Genomic DNA, 18,527 nt, shown 5'->3' on the forward strand with positions numbered 1-18,527 from the left:
CATGCCCGAGGCAGGATTCGAACCTGCGACCGTAGCGATCTCGCGGTTCCAGACTGCAGCGCCTAGAACCGCACGGCCACTTCGGCCTGCTGGGATACCTCCTAATACCGTGCCGGAGCACATTTTGCCTGGCGTAGTCCCGCAGCTTGACATGGCATACACTCAACATGTCGTTGGAAGTCACCTGCAGAAATATTGAACCATGTTGCCTCCCTAGCAGTTTGCAATTGCAAAAACGTTGCTGTGTAGGATTTTGTGCACCATTTAACCTCTCGACTATATCCCGTGAATCTTCTATGGGTTTCATGTCGGTCGATTTGGGTGACCACATCATTCGCTCGAACTGTCCAGAATATTCCTCAAGCCAGTCGTGAACAATTCTGACACAGTGACATAGCACATTGTAATCCATTAAAACGTAAAGTACATGAAGGGCCGCAAACTGTCTCCCAGTAGCCAAACATAACCATACCCAATCAGTGATCGGTCCAGTTGAATAAGATGACCCAGTCCATTCCACGTAAACGCAACCTACACAATTATGGAACCACTACCAGCATCCACAGTGCCTTGTTGAGAAGTTGGTTCCATGGCTTCGTGGTATCTGCGCCCAACTCGAATCCTACCAACAGCTCTTACCAACTGAAGTCGTCACTCGCCTGACCAGGCCATGGTTTTCGAGTTGTCTAGCGTCCAATCGGAATAGTCACGAGCCCAGGACAGACGCTGCAGGCGATGTCGTGCTGCTACCAAAAACACACGCCTCATTCGTCTGTTGCCACAGCCCATTAACGCCCCATTTCGACGCACTGTCCTAACTCATACGTTCGTCGTGCGCGCAACATTGATTTCAGCTGTTTTTTCTTAAAGTCTTGCTTGCCTATTAGCACTGAGTATGGAAACGCAGCTCCTCTCGATCGTTAAGTTAAGGCTATCGGCCGTTGTCGTATCCGTGGTGAGAGGCAACGTCTGGTGCTTGGTATTTTCGGCACACTCTTGACACTGTGGATGTGCGAATATTGACTTCCATAACGATTTTTTAAATGGAATGTCCCATGCATCTATCTCCAACTCTCATTCCGCGTTTAGAGTTTGTTAATTATCGTCGTGCGGCTATAAACACGTAGAGAAACGTTTCACATGAATCACCTGAATACAAATGACATCTGTGTCAAGGCACTGTCCTTTTATATCTCGTGTACTTGATACCACCACCATCTGTAGGCCAATATGTGCTTATCGCTATCTCTTGACTATTTCCTCCTTTGTGTATAATCGCATCCATGAAACCAATCTGTAAATCTGACTTGCTAGCAAATCAATTTTCGACAAGCTCTCCCAAATGCAACTCAGGACGCTCTCGAAACACATCGTACGGACCGACGACCCACTTCTCAGCTTTCATCATTGCTTCCTCTATGGACTTAGACCGATTTAAGGACAGACTTTTCTGGGTCTGTGCTGGAGCTAAATAGGGTGTTATTCTTGAGCATTACATCTCTGCAAGTGTATTGTCCAATGAAGCTCCTAGCAGTGTTACTACGTGCTATTAATAGTTAGGTGACTTTAGTCTCAGTATCTGTACCTAGTGAGACTCTGTATTTTATGGCTTTTGTTCTTACTGTCGAAGCGAACGTATTTCGTTATGACTAAACGTATTAAAACTTGATCACTGTTCTCTCTGTGTTCCCGTGAGAGACACTTGAATAACGGGCAGTGATTTTTTTTTTCTTTTTTTTTTTGTCTGGTTGAGTGGTAGATAGGGACTCCCACAGAAGAGCGAGGATCTCAGGAACACGGTACTGCGTAAACTCACGTTGTACTCTGCCGTCATGTGCTGTTACCCGCGCCGTACCCTGGAAGGAGTAACATATGCCGAAAAGTTTTCGTTAATGAACACGGTGTCCGGCGAAGGTGTTAATTAACAAACCGAGTGTATTCAACAGCTGTAGAGAGTGTAATGGAGGAATAAATAGTGTCCATGCCAACCAGAGGAGTGGGAGACCTTCCGGTTTAACTTATGAGTTTGTGAAGAGAAAAGGAAGAAAGACCAAGGAAGCTATTAGTGAAAGAAATGGTTCAAATGACTCTGAGCACTATGGGACTTAACATTTAAGGTCATCAGTTCCCTAAACCTAGAGCTACATAAACATAACTAAACCTAAGGACAGCACACACATCAATGCCCGAGGCAGGATTCGAACCTGCGACCGTAGCGGTCGAGCGATTCCCGGCTGAAGCACCTAGAACCGCTCGGCCACAAAGGTCGGCCTGTTCGTGAAGACGTCCGATTGACAATGCACAAAATATCTGCGATGTTTCCACAAATATCCAGAACTCTCTTATACGAGAAACTCGGAGAAACGCTGACATACCGGAAACTACGGAAGACGTGTTCTTAAACAGTTTACACAGCAGCATAACAAAAATCCGATCAGCACCGCCGATGCGTTTCTTGAGCTTCTTGAAATGAACCGTGAGAAATTTCTGAGCTCTATTGTGACTGAAAATGAAACGTGGGAGATTCATTACAGGCCTCAGACAAAAAGACAGTCGTCACAGTGGTGTCACACCAGTTCTCCATGAGCCTTAATAATTCAAACCAGCTGTTTCTGGAAAAAAATCATGGCCCCGGGTTTGGAACCGAAAAGGTGTCATTTGGTCGAATTTCTGCCTCAGGGGGAAACAATCAATACACAAGGAAATTGTAAGATCTTAAAAAACTCAGGAAAATACATTCGAAACAAGAGGTGTGGAGTGATAACAAGAGGAATATGCTTTTTTCCCCTAATTTGGTTGGGATTTTGCGCCTTCACATTATCATATTTTCAGCCTCCTGAAGGGATACATAGGTGGAATTAGATTTTTAACCGAGTAACAGGTTTAGAAATAGGCTCTGAAGCGGTGGAAGGAGCTGGTGGAAGAGTTCTACGAGGATCGCATAAAGAAGCATGTGCCGCGGCCGCCGACATGCACTGAACGGGACGGCAATTATGTGGAAAAATAGTTAACAAGTGTATAGCAATACCTTGTAACATTTTCAAACATATATTTTTCAGAAATATATGAAAAATCTAGTGACTTACTTTCTGATCACGCCTCGTACAAACGATATATGACTACAGCGCAGTCTTATTTTGTGAGAACTGCTACGAAAATCGCATCTCTGCCACAGCAGTTGTGAGAAGCCTTAGTACCATGTATGAGCAAAAGCGCTGGCGTCGCAGTTGTAGATACTGGTTGCGACTACTGACCTGTTTACGCAATGCCAGCCGAGTTTGGCCGAGCATCGCAACATAGGCAACATAGCAAACGAACAGCGCCACCGCAGGGCTGACACGCTTCTGATCGACGGACTGCGTGTAGCGTACGTGGTTAGAAGTGCTACATCGGCTTAACAAATGAGCACCTAACCAGTATAAACAGCCATCATTACTAACCAGTGGGGTCCCAGTCCGTCAGCACTTACTACAAGAAGAGGGCAATGACATGCGGTGGAGCGATATGGTTCTCAGAGCAGCTACCGCGATATTCGGCGTTAACCAGCGTCACTCGGTCTCTAGGCTTTGAGTCTGCCGTCTTCGACATGGTGTCTTCCCTCTGATGACCCGCATTCCAGCTCACTCCAATCACAGCAGACTTCTGCCCTGGAGGGTAGCCGTTCGACACCAGAGCGGTGCAGTCGCCTGCCCTCCTGCGCTGGTGCAGATGTCCTGCTGCTGGGCGTCTTTACTCGTAAGGGCGAATTCCATATCTAGCGGCTGAAATCCCCTGCAATATTTACAGAAGGCCCTCGCACCAGCTAGCAGGCCTTGCAACAAGCAGTCGTGCTGTGAATGGCCTGTGCACGTGTATCTGCGCCGGCATCAATATTCACACGGCTCGTTCACCTCACAACTGACCTTTATCCGCCTGCTGGCCTCGGCGGTCCTCCGTATGCTGTCCTCGCCACTCACACAGGTGGGAGGGGTGCCACGGGGGAGGGGGTGTCCGCAGGTGCACAGAAGCGCTTGTAACTTGAGTCTGAATAAAATATTTGACCACTGATGCTGTTTTCATGTCTTACCAACGGCCCACATCTTGACAACTAACCACTGCGCTACTTAACTCTAGCAGTGTAGAGGCCATCCACATCGGGCCACTAAACTACTAAAGACTGCATACAATACGCTTCACCGTCATGTTCTGGAGTGTTGCTGAGCGTTGAGGAAACTTTACCAGATAGGAATAACAGACGACATGAAAAAATTCAAAGAAGGGCAGCTTGTGGTGTATTGTCGCAAAGCAGTGGTGAGAGATTCATGGATATGATATGGGAGTTTGGGTCCATTTGAAACAAGGGCGTTTTTCTTTGTGGCAAGAAAATTTCAATTTCCAACGTTCTCCTCTGAATGTGAAATTATTTTGTTGACGCCGACCTACGTAGAGACAAATGATTATTGTTATAAAGTAAGGAAAATCAGAGCTCGCACGGAAGGGTTGAAGTGTTTACTGTCCCCTCAAGCTGTTCGGGAGCGGAAGGGTAGACATACGGCCTGAAGATGCTTCGATAATCCTTCTACCAGAGTAGTCTTGTATATGTAGATGGTGTGAATACTTGGTAGCGATAATATATGTCTAACTTTAAGTGGATCTTTCCATGGGGATTTCGCAACACGCATTAACCACGAGACATTCACGTGGAGTTTATAGCTACCTCAGGACTCTTACTGATAAAATATTATGGTTAGCGGACATGATAATTCAGTACAGGAGGCGATCTGTAATTTTATATTATAGTCATATATTTGCCAAGATCGCTTTGTTAACACGATTACTCGATTCCTAGTTTGGACAATTGTATAGCAATACTCATATCCACAAAAACTAGCAGCTATAGTTACACCATTGTTATATAAGTGTGCAGTGGTGGTAGTTATACCACTGTCATGTAACTACTCCTTCCTAGTTTAATGGATATGAGGATGGCAATACACATCGCCGAAACTAGTAATCCAGTAGCTGTGTTAGCATACTGACCTTTGCAAATAAATTGGTTTCCAACTGGCGACAACAATATATGCTAAAATGTTATTTTATCTAGGTTGGATCTTGTGAATTCTGCGGCCGCTAATGTCAATTGGTGAATGACGAAACCAGCCATAAATAATTTTTAAAGGTTGTATTTTAGTGCCTTCAAAAACATGAAGCATGACTAAGAGAGAAAGGGGAAAACTATTAATATTAGAAATATGAGTAATGAGGAAGATATGGGGACCAGCTTTAGATATCGGAGAATGGAGGAGGAGGAAAACCGAGGAAATCTACCTTCTGATGCGACAGCCAACTACCCTACAGAAGATAAAGTGCAAAAGGGCCATGTAGCCCATATGCCAGATGGAAGACAGGAGAAAATGGCAGTAGCGGAGAAACCAAACACCAAACGCCCCATTGGACGACCAAGGCAGCGCTGGATGGACGACCTGGCGAAGGACCTAGCAGCCCTGGGAACTGCAGACACCAGGAGGAACCGGGCACAAAACAGGAAGGAGTGGGGGCAGTTTGTGGAAGCAGCGCGTGGTCTGCAGGGCATGTGTTCGCTGTATATCTATCTGTCTATCTGTCTTTATTTTAGTGCCATAACTGGTTTCGGGCTACAATGCCCATCTTCAGATGGCTAATATTTTTCGTTACAGACATCTTTGGTCTTTTGTCTTCTGCTCCACATTGAGTAGTCCACAAGAATATTGGAGATTTTAGTGCCGCTTTATCACTTGTTTACTCAGACATTCCTATGGGGTGTGGAACAACATGTTGTTGACCAAACCATTTGTGTAAAAAAGATATTAGCCACTGTAAGATGGGCATTATAGCCCGAAACCAGTTATGGCACTAATATGAAACCTTTAAAAAGTTTTCGTGGCTGATTCCGTCATTAACCAAAATGATAAAGTATTATTTAGCATGAGGGACATGGTAATATCATGCCGATAAACCGCGCAGACGGCTCCTTCGCTAAAGAATGCGCTAAGAAAGCATCTTATTGTTGTTAGAATGGCTCTGATGAACTGAAGGCTGTCAGAAGCTGAAACGCGAGCACGTTACAGGAAGAGTATTGCCACGATACGTCGGGAACAGATTATCGGCGCCGGCCGCGGTGGTCTCGCGTTCTAGGCGCTCAGTCCGGAGCCGCGCAACTGCTACGGACGCAGGTTCGAATCCTGCCCCGGGCATGGATGTGTGTGATGTCCTTAGGTTAGTTAGGTTTAAGTAGTTCTAAGTTCTAGGGGACTGATGACCACAGATGTTAAGTCCCATAGTGCTCAGAGCCATTTGAACCATTTTAAGAATATCGGCAGCTGAGATAAAAACCACCAGTTTCTATGTGTCATTTTTACTGCTAATACCAAACCGCAAGCAATGCAGACTTCTGTGGTCGTAAAGCCAGTGTGATGTAGGATATTCAGTGCAATTCTGTGGTGTTCTCGGGTGAATCTCACTTCGTGGCTGCCAGCCCGACACCAGTGTGTCCTTAGTTGCCCTCGTGAAAGATCACAGGGGACTGCGATTCTCTATATTCTTCGGTGTGTGGCGAAAGTCGGAAAATGCCAAAACATTCATGACCGTATCACCAGAAGGCATCTTCTTCTAGGATAATGCAAGACCGAACGCTCATTTCAGTTCAGACCATAAACTCCTTGAGGAAATCGCATTACTCTGTTCTGTTACCCCAGGACGCAATGGGAAGAAGTCTACTTTCATAATAGTGGACAACCAGTTCGTGAACTGAACCACGTGTTTATGAGCGGCGATAAATTTCTCTAGACGGCAATCAGAGGCTGTTTCTTTCCAAGTCACTACGTGTGTGAAAGATTATTCGTACCCGTGCTGGTCACACATTATGCCGAAGCTGACAATGGACATACGTTCCGAAAGTAATGAATTTTAATCATTTGATACCAGTTATTTCGTCAAAGTCGCCGCTCCCACTTTTCCCTCACTGGAGTTTACCGGCAGTCTTGTCGGTGCAAACGTCGTGCAACTTTCAATCTACTTTTGCTAAAGTAGGGAATCTTAGTTCAGAATAGTTGGCACAATGATGATTATACCTGTTGTTTTTTTTTATGGTTCCGTACCTCAATCGTTAAAACAAAACCCTCACAATATCACTTTGTTGTCAGTGAGTCTGTTCATCTATGCTTCTAATTTAAGCTAATAATTCTTTGTACTCAACAGATATGACCACGTAATCCCGCATATTTCGATACAGGCAAACTCCCTCGTTCGGTTCGAGTACATTTTAGAAGTACCCACAAATGGCAAGAATCATTGTACTGGAATGCTCTATAGCTGTCTACGTAGGGTGTAAATTTTAAGTTGACAAACCACAATAACTCGAAAAACAAACTTCATACGAGTAGAATCAAGAGCTGATTATTTTCGAGGGACACATCTGCTGGTGCTAAAATTAGATCGCCACCTCATTGCCCTGGTGTTGGGGCGGGAGGCTACTTTAAAATTTCAAATAGGAACCCCCATTTCTTATTGCATAATCAGATTCTGCATAAAAAAACTACGTACATTTTGTATTAAACATTTGTTCTTATTCTTGGTAGTTGGCGTAGTAATTCAAGTAAATATACGTTCTCAATGAATGGCCGACCAGCCAAAGCTCTTGTGGACTCTGAAGCATGATATTCAGTCATTTCGGAGAAGTACCGTCTCCAGTTGCAGAAAACCGTATTCATCGACACCAAAACATCTCTGCTGAAGGTGGCTAATGGGAAATATGTAAAACCTACAGGACGATGAGTTCGTGTGCGTATAAGTTTCCATACACAGCCCTAGAATTCATAGTCTTACGAGATTGTAATCATGACGTCATTCTCGGATGGGACGTTTTGAAAGCTTCTCAGGCAATTATAGATTGTGGTCGCTGGAAGATTATGCTAGACGAGATGAGATATTGTAGACAGGAAGATGCGTATCCGAGTGTGTGGAGACTATGTGTACTGGATGAAGTGATCATTCCTGCAGTCAGCACTAGAAAGGTAACTGTCATGTGTCATGCATCAACCTATGGATCTTCTAGTGGAATTTAAGAGAAGCATACCACTGAAGAATAACTTGGTCATCACAGCCACTGTCATCTCGTTTAAGAACGGAGTCGGTGAACTGTGGATAGTTAACTGTCGCCGAGAACCACAGATCCTTCCAAGACGCATGCATGTAGCAAACGCTGAGCCGTTAATTGCAGAAGAGTTGAGCGTCATAGAAACCTCCCATGCCCAGTCTGTGGGCGAAATTAGCGCGCCGGCATCGGTGGTCTCGCGGCTCTAGGCGCTCAGTCCGGAACCGCACGACTTCTACGGTCGCAGGTTCGAATCCTGCCTCGGGCATGGATGTGTGTGATGTCCTTAGGTTAGTTGAGTTTAATTAGTTCTAAGTTCTAGGCGACTGATGACCACAGATGTTAGGTCGCATAGTGCTCAGAGCCATTTGAACGATTTTGAAATTAGCGCTACCACTGCCAGACAAGATCTTCCAACTCGACTTCGCACGCTGCAGGCTCAAGAAAACGATCAGCGAAGGTATGACGCGAGCAGCCGCCCTGTTGTCTACCAACCTTGTTCCCTCGTCTGGATCTTCACTCCTGTTCGGAAGGTTGGTCTCTCTGAGAAGCCCCCCAGGCGTTCCTTTGAACCTTATAAGGTTGTAAGACAGTTGCCTGATGTTACTTATGAAGAAGATTTCGACTCCGAGACAAGACGACGAAAGATCGGAGTTACGATCCATGTCCTTCGAATTAAGCTCTATAAGGATCTCGCAACCCAGGGTAAATTCGAAGCACCAGCGACAGGCAACAAGCTGAAAGGTGACGATGAACGTAGTGTCAGGGGAATTTCTAAGAAGATCACCGCCAGGGTGAACATCAGTCATCGGAAGTCGGAGTATACCGGACCGATGGCTCGTTCCCGGACTATGACGACGCAACACCGAGAACATGTTCTATTAAGGAGGGAGCAATGTCGCAAAAGAAGCTGAGTAGTACAGTCGTCGTAGTGAACTGGTAATGATATTAGATTGTTGCATGGAGAGTCATGAGTTCAAAACTCACCTGAAGTGTAAAACTTTAATTTCCATATCCGATTCGAGTACATTCTAGAAGTATCCACAGGTGGAAGGAATCATTGTACTGGAATGTTGTGTAGGTGTATGTATACCGTATATATTGTGGCCGGAGGCAGCTCGCGCCGCGCTCTTGTATGTGCAAGTATTGAATAAATCTTCGTTAAGTGAAGGTAGTGTTCGTCATTAATCTACTTACACTATGTATATAATTTAGTTTCTACGGAACCATCGGAACGCAACTAATACTCACAGTTCTCCCTTCCTTTTCTGTTTCTTGCTCTTTTTATTTATTGGTTTTTCAACACGTTTCGCCTTATTTTAAGGCTTCTTCGGTGGTCACAGTAACAATACGTATTTTTTTAGTACAAACTGTGTGCATAGATCGAAATCAATTATCATGTTTTAAAATACCACTAATAAACATTAGTAAGGTACTCACGTTACACAGTAATAGTAATAATTAAAGACAAGGGAACAGATTCTAACAAAAACACTGCTGTTACAGTGAACATTGAAGATGCTATAAGGTAGAGAAATGCGTACGGTCAAAATAAGACTTCTAGTACAGTCGCAACAGACGGGACATAACTTGTATTACAATTCGGATTGTGTATGACACAGAAGAAAGATTTCTGTTTAATGCTTCGTTGATGACGAGGTCGTTAGAGACGGAGTACAAATTAGGGTTGGAGAACGATAAGTAAGGATCTCAAACCGTGCGACTTCAACCAATATTCGCCACAAGTGATGAATGGAAATTACGGATAACCTTATGAGGTCCTTGAAAGGTAACGTAGGTCGCAGAACGCCCATTGCTGACAAAATACCGTGAGAGTGCGGAGAGCATTACGTTAGGCAGATCATGCACACGATAGGACGACGCTGGATACAACATGACAGGTTTCTGCGACTACGCCATCCAGAGAAATCAGCGGTAGCTGGACATACGTTGGAAAGCAGTTGTTACATTGCACTCAACGTCACCTCCATCACAGAGAAGGCTAATGATATACGGGGTGTTTCAAAAATACTTTTACAGACACTGGTGCCATGTTCCTCACACCAATACATGAAAAGGTTTATACTGTACAACCATAGGTCTGAAAATCGTTCGTTTTCGAATGCTGTTGTTCATTGGCCTTCCAGGTAGGCCCTACAACCCAACAGTTTCAATGCACACGTTCGACTCGTTGTATTCTAGATGGCATGTTGCCAGGGAGAGTTATTAACGTTCGTCATTTGTCTGTCTTCGACGTGTTCATTGTGTACATGTACAACAGGCTTTATTCTAATGCGTCAGGTTATTTATTTTGTGAGCAGTCAAACACGATTTTTATGTATGGCCACGCGTACGGTATTTGCCACTTGGCTGCACGGCTGTATCAGGAGGCTTTACCAGACCGAGATACACCACGAATTGCTTGTACGCCTGACCGGGAAGAGCACATTCTGCGAGCTGTCGAAGAAGAATCCGGATCAGCGCGAGACAAGTGGAGTGCGGTCCATCTCTCAGCTCAGCACGGGGATACTTCAGGGGCAGTCCATGTATCACTATCATATTCAACGTGTGCAGGACCTTAAGCTCACCGATCACCCGCTACGGTAGAGCTTCTGGTGTTGGTTCGTTCCACAAACTGCCAATCCATTGTTTGTTATGTTTATAAATCAGGCAACTTTTAGAGCAGGTTTAATAAATATCCACATCCGACACATATGAGACGATCGCAATCTTCAAGCTGAAGTACAGGCTAAACATAAGTATTAGTTCAAAATTAATGTGTGGAATTGTAGATGACTGTGGTACAGACACAAGTTCTTCCACCTGTCTACAGAGACTTCATTGTAAACATCCACCGAGAGGACGTGGAAGATCTGCACCTGTTAATAAGAAGAAACGTGTGTTTTATGCGTGATGAAGCCTCACGACTTCCCAGTGTTGGAAGTGTACTAGCTGGTATCTACCGTGACGTATGGATGGATAGAGGAGGACCAGTTTCATGAACTGCACATTCCTCCGACCTCAAGCCTTTGGGGATTATCATCTCTGGCGGCACCTTAAGCACATAGTCTGTGCAGCAGACCGCCCAGTTCCAGAAATTCCTCATCGTCAAAGAAGATGGCGAAACCCTTTGAGGCCGTCAGAGAGTATCTGAAAGGATGCGACAGTTCTTTCCGTCATTCGACGAGTGCGTGCGTGCGTAGAAGCAAGATGAGGACAATCCGAGTATTTGTTTTGAGGTTGTGCGTTGATGAGGTCCAGCCAACTCAATTGTAAACTTTCATTCATTACTCGAAGACGAAGGTTTTTCATACATTTGTTGATATTAACTTGTTTTGCTGTTTTGTTATACGTACTCTGCCCCAAACTGACTAGCATTACATTTGAAACTCTCTCCATAGGGAAGCTACACTACAAAAAAAGATGGTGGTTTGCAGCAGAGCACAGTGCACAAACCGGCCATTGCGTGATTGAAGTGTCTGTAGCAGACGTGCACAGCAACCACACTGAAATCACTGAACGAGGAGAGTTCTGGTGAGAGCTCGTGGGTGTGTCACTGTTTGACAATGCGGGAAGCCCGAAAACGTTATACTAATGGAAAACCTAAATGTGAGTGGAAAGACCGGGATTTGAACTGCTGGCTTCCTGAGTACGATAACAGTACGTCAGCCAGTGCACCAACTCACTGAGTGATTTTGTGTGACCTGTAAAGCTGACCTCAGTAACACGTTTGAGGGCTTGGACGACGAAACATACACCACTGTATGTACTAGTCCAAAAGAATAACGGTCTGGACTGTGGAGATAATAAGAGTTGGACAGTTACAGCTTTGAGGTCCATGGGGCTTGTTCATATTACGTAATTTATAGGGTTGCACTTCTTGAGGTCGCGTATCGATCGCACATGAAGTTCTAACTCGCCTCATTCAAGTGACACAGCTAAATATTAATAAAAATAAAAGAGAAGGTAGCAGCTGTGAATTACATCCGCACTTCCTTCAGTGTCATACTTCCGTTTCCTCCACATCGTCCTCCGGAGTAGAGAGGAATTTCTCGCTAATTTGAAGCTTTGGATATGTGAGAGAGGGGTTTTAATTTTCTGGTTCTCATACATCGCACAATGTATGCCATGGGTACGCCAATAGTACATCTCACCAGTGAGCTGTGCTAACAAAGTGGTGAGGCAGTCTACGATGGGTTTTTAGTTACCAAAGATATCATGCTAGCCGCGAAAGGCAGTTTCATACAGCACACTACATTTCTTTTCCTCTGCCCCTTCTTTCACTTCAGGGTAGCTCTTACGACGAAAGTCCTCAGTATCTTGTTGGATAATGGAACATACAAAGAAATCAAAAAGATATTATTGTCTGAAGGACTGACTCGGCGTATAGAAACGTCAAAACAACCATAGGTGGAACTGAAAGCAAGTGTGTTAACTTTAAGAGTGCAATGGGAAACTCGCTGTTAAATACAGAGGAGAGTCAGATAAGTGAAAAGAAGGTGGGAAGATTTGTCTCATGAGACAGAAGGAGAGAGAGTGTGAACGGCCGAAAGAAGCAGCCTACAGGAATTGTGAAACGAATCCTGTCGTCTAGGAATGCATGCAGATTCACCACGAGATGGGGAAACTCACAGGCGTCTATTATCTACTGAGGCCTAAGCGCTGTAGTATGCGAGTGAGACAGATGAGGACCTACGTCACAGGGAAACCCAGAAGAAGGCATTTGTGGCCAAGGAGACGTATCAGTGTTAAATATGGCGGAACCAAGATCGGCCATTAAGAGAAACATTTATGAAAACTTATTTAATCCTGTAGTAGTGCAGGGAATCAGGCAACAACAATTTTAATCTACCATGCTCCATACATTTTCATGGTGATCCCAATAAAACTTTAATATCGACCATATCTATAATACTTTAGGATTTACTGTTAATGTGAAATTCGAAAGTTTTGTAACGAAGACTTGAATGCTAAAATCTGAACGCTTTAGTCGACCGTAACGAACGACATTTCATATAGAAGCGCATCATTAAAATGACAAACGTTGTAAATAAAATCTCTGTATCTTTATTTGTTTAAAACATATAGTAAGTTTAAATTATCAGTATTTTCAGTTAATCATCACATCATTTCCTCCACACAAAACACATTGAACGATGACAGCATGACACCGTAATTAAATCATTAGGTAAGGGGTATTTGCTTAAAGTTTAGTGCATAATAGTTAATTTTGTTCTTTCTTTATTTATCAGAAAGCACACTGGTGCTAGGCTACTCGCCGTGACAGTCAAAGTTAAGAAGGAAATTATATTGGATTTATGTAAAAGAAATTAACGTTTATTATGTAACGAATATTTTTGTTACTTTATTTAGAACGTGAAAGTGGTCAAGCTTTGATTATTTAAATATGTTAAAATGTAAAGTAGTATAGAATTAGCTGTAGCCAATCTGATGGAAGGTTTCAAGGAAGGGAACTGCGCTAGTCAGTTGAACGGAGATGTTCGGCGCTGGGGAAACGCGGTCGGCGACGGGCAGAGGGCAGTTCCGGTCTACACATCAAAGAGTTCAGTGCGGCTGGAAACGCCAAAGGGACTGAGACACGAAAACTGACGTTCGGCCTTGGCCAACTAGGAAGTGAAAATAATTATAAAACGTCACGTTGTGTGGTCTCGCGGGACTTAGTCTCTCAGCGGCGGGCAGCCGTGCTCCTGGTGTGAACTCTAACTTTTCGCATAGTTAACGAGGTGGAGTATCGAACTTGTAATTCGCGGTGAGTCTTTGAATTACGGATCTGTGTCAAATGGATAAGCGCTCGAGTGTAACAGTAACTCTAAATACGACAACTTTCGCTATTAGTTTGCTTTCTGAATAAACATTATTCTAAGATCATCGCAACTGTGTGGCCTACATCATTTATGGTTCGTTAATTTAGTTCCAGATATTATTATTACTTTTATTATATGTTAACTTGGTACTTCCCAAGCTAGTGTCTACTTTAGGCTGTGTAACGCGACACGTGCGGCTCAACCAATGGATGAGTTTGAGCCAAGACAATTCGACGAACATGAACCGCATGTGAGCCCGAACATCTATGGGATGTTAGCTAGCAACACGAGTCGATATATATTAGACAGGAATCCACAATAAGAATCAGGATTTAAAACAGCTTTCAAGACGTAATATCAAATAAAGTGTAAGGGGTAGATAAGCTTCCATCAGCATTTCTAAAATCATTGGGGGAAATGGCAACAAAACGACTGCTCACGTTGGTGTGTAGAATGTATGAGTCTGGCGATATACCCTCCGACTTTTGGAAAAGTACCATCCATTCAATTCCGAAGACTGCAAGACCCGACAAGTACGAGATTTATCGCACGATTAGTTTAAAAGCTCATGCATCCAAGTTAGCGAGGACAAGAGTAATATGCAGAAGAAAGGGAAAGAAAATTGAGGGTGTGTTAGATGGCGATCAGGTTGGCTTTAGGTAGTTGAGACGTTGCGGTTGATAATGGAAGCAAGACTATAGGAAAATCAAGACACGTTCATAGCCTTCGACAATGTAAAATGGTGCAAGATGTTCGGAATTATGAAGAAAATAGGAGTAAGCTATATGGACACAGGGTAACTATACAACATTTACAAGAGTCAAGAGGCAATAATAAGAAACGGACAGGAACGAAGTGCTCAGATTAAAAAGAGTGTAAGACAATGATGTAGTTTTTCTGCCCTACCGTTGAATCTATAAATCGAAGAAGCCATTTGGAAATAAAAGAAAGGTTCAGGAGTAGAATTAAAATGCAAGGTGAAAGAATATCAACGATATGATTTGCTGATGACATTGCTAACCTCGGTGAAAACGGAGAAGACTTACAGGATCTGCTAAATAAAATGAACAGGCTAATCAGTACAGAATATGGACTGAGATTAAATCGAAGAAAGAGGCAAGTAGTGCAAAGTAGCTGAAATGAGAAGAAAAAAATGGTTCAAATGGCTTTAAGCACTATGGGACTTAACAGGTGAGGTCATCATTCCCCTAAACTTAGAAATACTTGAATCTAACTAACTTAAGGGCATCAACAAATCCATGCCCAAGGCAGGATTCGAATCAGCGACCGTAGCAGCAGCGTGGCTCCGGACTGAAGCGCCTAGAACCGGCCGGCTGAAATATGAGAAGAGCGAGAAACTTAATATCAGGGTAGCTGGTCAGGAAGTAGATGAACTTAGGGAATTCTGCTCCCTAGACAGTAAAATGGTCACTGACGGATGGAGTAAGGACATAAAAAGCGGACTAGCAGTGAAAAAGAGGGCCAAAAAATGTCTACTGGTATCAAACATAGGCCGTAATGAAAGGTGGAAATTTCTGAGAATGTATGCTTGGAGCGCAGCATTGTGTGATTGTGAAACAAGGACTGTGGGCAAAGATTAACATTAGAGAATCGAAGCATTTGAGATGTGGTGCTACGGCAGAATGCTGAAAATTTGTTGCACTGATAAGTTAAGGAATGAGGAGGCTCTACGTAGAGTCGGAGAGGGAAGGAATACGTAGAAAACAACGACAAGGAGAATGATGGTAGGACATCTGTTAAGACATCAAGGAATATCTGTCGTGGCATTAGAGGGAGCTGTAGAGGGCAGAAAATGTAGAGGAAGACAGAGATAGGAATACATTAGCAAATAACTGAGGACGTAGATCTCAAGTCCTACTCTGAGATGAAGAGCTTGTATTCTCTTCTTTCGCAGCGTTCCTTCAATTCACTATGTCTACCATTCAATGTAGTGATCAATACAACTAAACGGTTACTAAAAATTTCTTCCTCGTGTTGACGTCTAGGCATTTTTTTGGCTTTCAAGCTCGCAAAGTAATTTCAGATCTTCTGTGAAGAAGCCGGTGCATGGTTTATGCTGAGACAGGTGCGAAGTTCTGACTTGAAACTCATTCACAAACAAGGAAGCTAGGAGTACAGTGTCTCGTCAACCTATAGGTCGTTGGAGATAAGGTTCTTAGTTTACAGTCACGTAAGACTAATTTCGCTGCATCCTATTCCGATGAAGCATTACGTGTTCATAAACGTTTCGTACGCAGTTGTACATTGTATTCCGGAGCGCGTTTTGCGCAAATGCTATTATTTTTCTGTCATATTTTATCTACATACAGGGTGTTTAAAAAATGACCGGTATATTTGAAATGGCAATACAAACTAAACGAGCAGCGATAGAAATACACCGTTTGTTGCAATATGCTTGGGACAACAGTACATTTTCAGGCAGGCAAACTTTCGAAATTACAGTAGTTACAATTGTCAACAACATATGGCGCTGCGGTCTGGGAAACTCTATAGTACGATATTTTCCACATATCCACCATGCGTAGCAATAATATGGCGTAGTCTCTGAATGAAATTACCCGAAACCTTTGACAACGTGTCTGGCGGAATGGCTACACATGCAGATGAGATGTACTGCTTCAGCTGTTCAATTGTTTCTGGATTCTGGCGGTACACCTGGTCTTTCAAGTGTCCCCACAGAAAGAAGTCAGAGGGGTTCATGTCTGGCGAATAGGGAGACCAATCCACGCCGCCTCCTCTATGTTTCGGATAGCCCAAAGCAATCACACGATCATAGAAATATTCATTCAGGAAATTAAAGACGTCGGCCGTGCGATGTGGCCGGGCACCATCTTGCATAAACCACGAGGTGTTCGCAGTGTCGTCTAAGGCAGTTTGTACCGCCACAAATTCACGAAGAATGTCCAGATAGCGTGATGCAGTAATCGTTTCGGATCTGAAAAATGGGCCAACGATTCCTTTGGAAGAAATGGCGGCCCAGACCAGTACTTTTTGAGGATGCAGGGACGATGGGACTGCAACATGTGGCTTTTCGGTTCCCCATATGAGCTATTTCTGTTTATTGACCAAGCCGTCCAGGTAAAAATAAGCTTCGTCAGTAAACCAAATGCTGCCCACATGCATATCGCTGTCATCAATCCTGTGCACTATATCGTTAGCGAATGTCTTTCGTGCAGCAATGGTAGCGGCGCTGAGGGGTTGCCGCGTTTGAATTTTGTACGGATAGAGGTGTAAACTCTGGCGCATGAGACGATACGTGGACGTTGGCGTCATTTGGACCGCATGCTGCAACACAGCGAACGGAAACCCGAGGCCGCTGTTGGATCACCTGCTGCACTAGCTGCGCGTTGCCCTCTGTGGTTGCCGTATGCGGTCGCCCTACATTTCCAGCACGTTCATCCGTCACGTTCCCAGTCCGTTGAAATTTTTCAAACAGATTCTTTATTGTATCGCTTTTCGGTCGTTTGGTTACATGAAACCTCCGTTGAAAACTTCGTCTTGTTGCAACAACACTGTGTTCTAGGCGGTGGAATTCCAACACCAGAAAAATCCTCTGTTCTAAGGAATAAACCATGTTGTGCATGGCACACTTGCACGTTGTGAACAGCACACGCTTACAGCAGAAAGACGATGTACAGAATGGCGCACCCACAGACTGCGTTGTCTTCTATATCTTTCACATCACTTGCAGCGCCGTCTGTTGTTGAAAATTGTAACTACCGTAATTTCGAAAGCTTGTCCGCCTGAAAATGTACTGTTGTCCCAAGCATATTGCAACAAACGGTGTATTTCTATCGCTGCTCGTTTAGTTTGTATTGCCGTTTCAAATATACCGGTCATTTTTGAAACACCCTGCACTTGGCTGTCGAATTGTTCAAATGGCTCTGAGCACTATGGGACTTAATATCGGAGGTCATCAGCCCCCTAGAACTTAGAACTACTTAAACCTAAGTAACCTAAGGACATCACACACATCCATGCCCGAGGCAGGATTCGAACCTGCGGCCGTAGCAGTTGCGTGGTTCCGGACTGAGCGCCTAGAACCACTCGGCCACCGCGTCCGGCTACTTGGCAGTCGAAAAGCTATAAATCTCTCTGCAAGTTTCCTAATCTTTGCCTTATTATCATTAAACTTACGCAACGTATACGAGGCTGCCAGAAAAATAGTCGTATACTCTTGCTAATATCATTTCTCTGAACGTATCCAGCAGAGTTTCAAAACAACAGTGTCGTCTTTCACCCCTTTTAAGATTCCCTAGCATCTCAGTTATAACTTTGTATTGGCTTTATCGACTTGTTAGCATACTAACATTGCGCGTCTTAAATCGTACAATGTCTGGTGTCACTAATACCACCCGAGTACGCTAGAACGGTCCGCAGTAGCGTCTTGTATACGGTTTCCTTTACAGATAGCACCTATGCTGTCAGCTTCATGTGTTACCAAAACTCACGACATTTTACCTCTAATATCTCAATCGGACACTGTTAGACATTTTTCTCTCTACAGCGAGAATTTTCTGCCGTTGGTACATCGTTAAAGGACATCTTGTGTTCTTTATACCAAACTCAGA

At 43.9% G+C, this 18,527-nt stretch overlaps 1 protein-coding gene across 2 annotated transcripts in view; it reads right to left on the reverse strand.

Annotated features, from left to right (window-relative positions):
• The window catches only part of LOC126284051 (uncharacterized), a 195,365-nt gene that overhangs the window by 169,950 nt on the left and 6,888 nt on the right, over window positions 1-18,527 (reverse strand). The gene's annotated exons all lie outside the window — the stretch shown is intronic.

The sequence above is a fragment of the Schistocerca gregaria genome, chromosome 1, assembly GCF_023897955.1.
Source record: "Schistocerca gregaria isolate iqSchGreg1 chromosome 1, iqSchGreg1.2, whole genome shotgun sequence".
Taxonomy (NCBI): Eukaryota; Metazoa; Arthropoda; class Insecta; order Orthoptera; family Acrididae; genus Schistocerca; species Schistocerca gregaria.